Genomic DNA, 5,850 nt, shown 5'->3' with positions numbered 1-5,850 from the left:
AGTACCTTTTTCCAAGGCGAAACTTTAAGGAACACTTTATCTCCCACCTGATATTCAATGTCCTTCGTTTCAAATCCGCATACGATTTTTGACGATCTGTGGCTGCTTCAGACTTTCACGGATTACCTTTACTTTCTGTTCGGCATCCTTAATCAAATCAACTCCGAAAATTTTACTTTCACCAAGCTCGGTCCAAAACAATGGTGTACGGCATTTACAACCGTACAAAGCCTCGTAAGGTGCCATCTTAATACTTGATTGAAAACTATTGTTGTAAGCGAATTCAATCAAAGGTAAATACCGTTCCATGAACTACTGAACTCGAGGATGCAACATCTCAACATATCCTCAAGTATCTGAATTATCCGCTCAGATTGACCATCGGTTTGGGGATGAAAAGCAGTGCTAAAATGCAGCTTGGTACCCAAAGCTTCTTGCAATTTCCTCCAAAATCGCGAGGTGAATCTCGGATCTCTATCCGACACGATAGAAATAGGTACCCCGTGTAATCTCACAATCTGAGAAACATACAATTCGGCTAGTTTATCCAATGAAAAATCCATACGCACGGGGATAAAGTGAGCCGACTTAGTCAGTCTATCAACAACAACCCAAATCGCATCCTTCTTACTTGTTGACAATGGCAGTCCGGACACAAAGTCCATTGTGACTCGATCCCATTTCCACTCGGGTATCATGATCGGCTGCAGTAATCCTGAAGGCACTTGATGTTCTGCTTTCACTTGTTGACATATTAAACATCTCGAAACAAAGTCAGAGATGTCTCGTTTCATACCATGCCACCAAAACCAACGTTTCAACTCGTTGTACATTTTCGTACTCCCCGGGTGAATTGACATTCGGCTACAATGGGCTTCGTTCAGAATCATCGAAATGAGTTCCGAATTCCTTGGAACACACAAACGACTTCTGAACCTCAAACAATCATCGTCATCAATTTGAAACTCCGATTCCTTGTTCGGAGCACACTCAGCCCGTTTTGCAACCAATTCATCATCAACTTTCTGGGCTTCACGAATTTGATGAATCAATAATGGTTTGGCTTTTAATTCAGCTACTAACACATTGTCGGGTAGAACAGACAAGTGCACATTCATCGCTCGTAAAGCAAACAATGATTTCTGGCTTAAGGCGTCCGCAACCATATTAGCCTTTCCCGGGTCGTAATCAATGACAAGCTCGTAATCTTTCAACAACTCAAGCCAACGTCTTTGTCGCAGATTTAAGTCTCTTTGAGTCATCAAATTTTTGAGACTTTTGTGATCCGAAAATACATGGCACTTCTCACCAAATAAGTAATGTCGCCATATTTTTAAAGCAAATACGATGGCAGCTAGTTCAAGATCATGGGTCGGATAATTTTTCTCATGTGGCTTTAATTGTCTCGACGCATAGGCCACCACTCGACCTTCTTGCATCAATACGCAACCCAACCCAAATAGGGATGCGTCACTATAAATGACAAACTCTTTGCCTGATTCGAGTTGCACTAAAATTGGAGCTTCAGTCAAATAAGTTTTTAGTTGATCAAACTTTTCTGACATTTCTCCGTCCATTCGAACTTAACATCCTTTTGAAGTAGCTTCGTCATTGGTGTGGCTATCATCGAGAAACCTTTGACAAATCGTCGGTAATAACCGGCGAGCCCCAAAAAGCTCCGAACCTCAGTAATATTTCTCGGAGGTTTCCAATTAAGTATGGCTGAAATTTTGTTCGGGTCAACTCGAATACCCGATGCGGATACTACATGACCCAAGAAGCTAGCCTCTCTTAACCAGAACTCACACTTACTGAACTTAGCATATAACTGCTTATCCCGCAAAATTTGCAACACTAGCCTCAGATGCTCAGCATGTTCGGTCTCATCTCTTGAATAGACCAAGATGTCATCAATGAACACAACTACGAACCGATCCAAATATGGTCTGAAGATCCGATTCATCAAATCCATAAATACCGCAGGGGCATTAGTGAGCCCAAACGGCATCACTAAGAACTCGTAGTGACCATATCTCGTTCTGAAGGCAGTTTTGGGTATGTCTGAATCTCGAATTCGCAACTGATAATAGCCCGATCTCAAATCTATTTTTGAGAACACTGAGGCTCCCTTCAGTTGGTCGAACAAATCATCGATACATGGTAACGGATATTTGTTCTTTATCGTCACTTCATTCAGTTGACGATAGTCAATGCACAACCTCATGGTTCCGTCCTTCTTTTTCACGAACAATACTGGTGCACCCCAAGGTGAGAAACTTGGTCGAGCAAAACCTCTATCCGTCAATTCTTGCAACTGAGCTTTCAACTCTTTTAACTCGGTTGGTTCCATACGATACGGAGCTATCGAAATCGGTGTAGTCCCAGGTACAAGCTCAATACCAAACTCTACCTCCCGAACAGGTGGTAAACCCGGTAATCCTTCAGGAAAAACATCCGGGTATTCACAGATTCGGGTTTCTTGTCTAATTCTTTGTCATCCAGTACATACGCAAGGTATGCTTCGCACCCTTTTCTTACATATTTCTAGGCCAACATTGCTGATATTACAGCTGGCATCCCCTCCAAGTCCGTAGACTCAACTCGGATTACTTTGTTATTTGCGCACCTCAAATCAATAGTCTTGCTTTTGCAATTCACAACCGCATCATGCGCAGTCAACCAATCCAAACCAAGAATAACATCAAATTCATCAAACGGCAAAAGCATCAAGTCCGCCGGAAAACAGGAACCTCGAATTTCTAGGGGACATTTCTTACACACTTTGTCGACAAGCACGTAACGACCGGTAATAACATCAGGCGAAGAAGCATCCTCGCGGGCACGTATAGCATAAGCTCTAGCAGGCGCACGAGCCTCGGATCTAGTCGTAGCATCTCTAGATCCTCTCTGACCACCACTAGCATTGCCCGTATATCTAGATGGTCTACCTCGAGCAGTGGTAGCACCCGGTTTCCCACTCTGATTTTCATTCTGTTCAAACAACCTCGGGCAATCTTTAATGAAGTGGTCAACTGATCCGCACTTGTAACAGGAGCGGTCAGGGAATCTACAACTCCCCGAATGACATTTACCGCAATATAGACATTTTGTTCTGTCTCGACGTTCATTCCCAACACTGGCGACCGAAGTGCCTCGTGTACCCGCAGGGGGTCGATCACGGTCTCATCTAAAAAGGCCCGAAGTGCCTCTAAACTGGCCCGCATCATCTCGAAATTTCTTCGATGCCTGTTGAAGAGACTTTCCCGAGGATCTTTTACGAAACTCTCCAGTTCCCTCATCAACTTTTTGTTTTTCTTTTCTAAGCTCTTCGGCTTTACAGGCTCGCTCGACAAGTACTACGAACTCTCGTATTTCAAGAACGCCAACGAACATTTTTATATCTTCATTCAGCCCATCCTCGAAGCGTTTACACATAATAGCCTCGGACGAAACACATTCCCGAGTGTATTTGCTAAGTCTAACAAATTTTCGCTCGTAATCAGTAACCATCATGGAACCTTGCTTAAGCTCAAGAAATTCCTTCCGTTTTTGATCAACAAATCTCTGACTGATATACTTTTTCCGAAACTCAGTTTGGAAAAACTCCCAAGTTACTTGCTCTCGGGGCACAACAAAAGTCAGAGTACTCCACCAATAGTAGGCAGAATCACGTAGCAAGGAGATAGTACACTTTAGGCATTCATCGGGTGTACAAGATAGCTCATCGAGTACCCGGATAGTGTTGTCCAACCAAAATTCAGCTTGCTCGGCATCGTCGCTATCCGTAGCTTTAAATTTAGTAGCCCCATGTTTTCGGATTCTGTCAACTGGGGGCTTATTTGACCTTATTTGGTCAGTTACCGGAGGTATTGTAGGTGCGGGGGTTGTATTAGTCGGGAAGGGAGGTTGTGGAACAGCCGTATTAGTTCGAATGTATTGGTTGAACCAATCATTCATCACGCTATAGAAAGCTTGTATAGCTTCCTCATTCGGGTTACTAGCATTAGGTTGAGAGTCCGCCGGCGCTGTCCCTTGTGCGGGAGCAGGCGCTACACTCTCAAGATCATCAGCTACCTCTCGGTCGGGATCGGGATCCATTACTATAAATAAACACATTTACAATTGTCAGAAATCACCACACTATCAAGTAATCACATAAAATGGCATGTATAGCTAGACCCAACGCATTACGGTAGTCCTAGAATCGACTAAACCGTAGCTCTGATACCAATCAAATGTAACACCCCGAACCCGAGACCGACACCGGAGTCGAACACGAGGTGTTAACAGACTTTAAACCCCTTATAAAAAATATTTCCCAGACACTGCCAATCAGCGTACTAGTCGCTTTAAAAATCATATCTTGAGTTTCACAACTCGAAAATCAGTTTCGTGATTTTTACCTGAAACTAGACTCATATACCCATCTACATATTTTTTTCTAGAATTTTTGGTCAGGCCAACTAGTACAGTTTATTAGTCAAAGTCTCCCATGTTACAGGGATCGACTACCCTGACCTTTGCGCATTACGACTTAGATATCTCCTAGTACAGGGCTCCAATACTGATTCCGTTAGTTTCTATAGAAACTAGAGTCGGAGAGAAATCTATACATATATGGTATGACTCCTAATTATCTCTGGTTAATTTATAATGAATTTCCAAAGTCGGAACAGGAAATCCAGAAACCGTTCTGGCCCTGTCTCACGAGAACCTGAATATCTCTTAACATACTGTCCGTATGATTGTTTCGTTACTTTCCTATGAAAGTAGATTCAGCAAGGTTTGTTTACATAATTTATTCACTATTTAATTCCCTTCCTACTATTTTTAGTGATTTTCCAAATCTACATCACTGCTGCTGTCAGCATCTGCCTTTAAGGTAGACTTTACCTATTTCATGGTTTCCATGATTCAACTAGCCCTTTTTGCATAAATAGCACAATTTATGATAGTGATTAACCATTCCCATGGCTAATCCTTGTCAAGCATATCCACACCGAATGATTATAACATTATACTCAAACACATATAAGCCATTTTGCATGGCTATCCAAAATTATACAAGTCCAAAGGGTCCACGACCCACAACAAACGGGTAGTCCTATACATGCCATTTCGAAGTTCAACCAAAATTGTACCAAAAAGGGGCTTTGATAGTGTGGGCGACTTTGACTTCAAAATCCCGAGTCCGATAGCTGGAGAACCAAATCTATAAAACAGAGGAGCAATGAAACGGAGTAAGCAATTTATGCTTAGTAAGTTTTGAGCAAGGAATTCCAGCACAACAAAGTATAGCATTCATATAGCTAAACGGATAATTTCATATGCACAAATTTTCGATATCATACTTGCTTCACATTACCAACCCTTATGTACATACACAAAAGATCAACTTAGCCAAAGGCCGGTAGCTCGTTTATCAACTGAGCGAATACTTATTTGTAAGGGCTCAACTAAATTCAAGCACATACGAAACATACCTCAATGTTGGGATGTTTCTAGAGCATTAACTGAAATTTTTACAGCAAGATCATTCACTCCCAAATCACGTACCTTCGGAATTTAACCGGATATAGCTCCTCGCTCAAATGCCTTCGGGACATAGCCCGGTTATAGTAACTCGCACAAATGCCTTCGGGACTTAACCCGGATTTAGTAACTCGCACAAATGCCTTCGGATCTTAGTCCGGATTTAGTATCTCGCACAAATGCCTTCGGATCTTAGTCCGGATATGGTCACTTAGCACAAAGCCTTCGGGACTTAGCCCGGACATCATTCAAATAACCATGCACATTTAACAATAAATCATGGCACATTCGTATTTCGTTTTCGTTAGCAAAACTCAA

Source organism: Gossypium hirsutum, chromosome D08 (genome assembly GCF_007990345.1).
Source record: "Gossypium hirsutum isolate 1008001.06 chromosome D08, Gossypium_hirsutum_v2.1, whole genome shotgun sequence".
Classification (NCBI taxonomy): domain Eukaryota; kingdom Viridiplantae; phylum Streptophyta; class Magnoliopsida; order Malvales; family Malvaceae; genus Gossypium; species Gossypium hirsutum.
The sequence above is the reverse complement of the archived record's forward strand: the minus strand, read 5'-3'. Positions refer to the sequence as shown.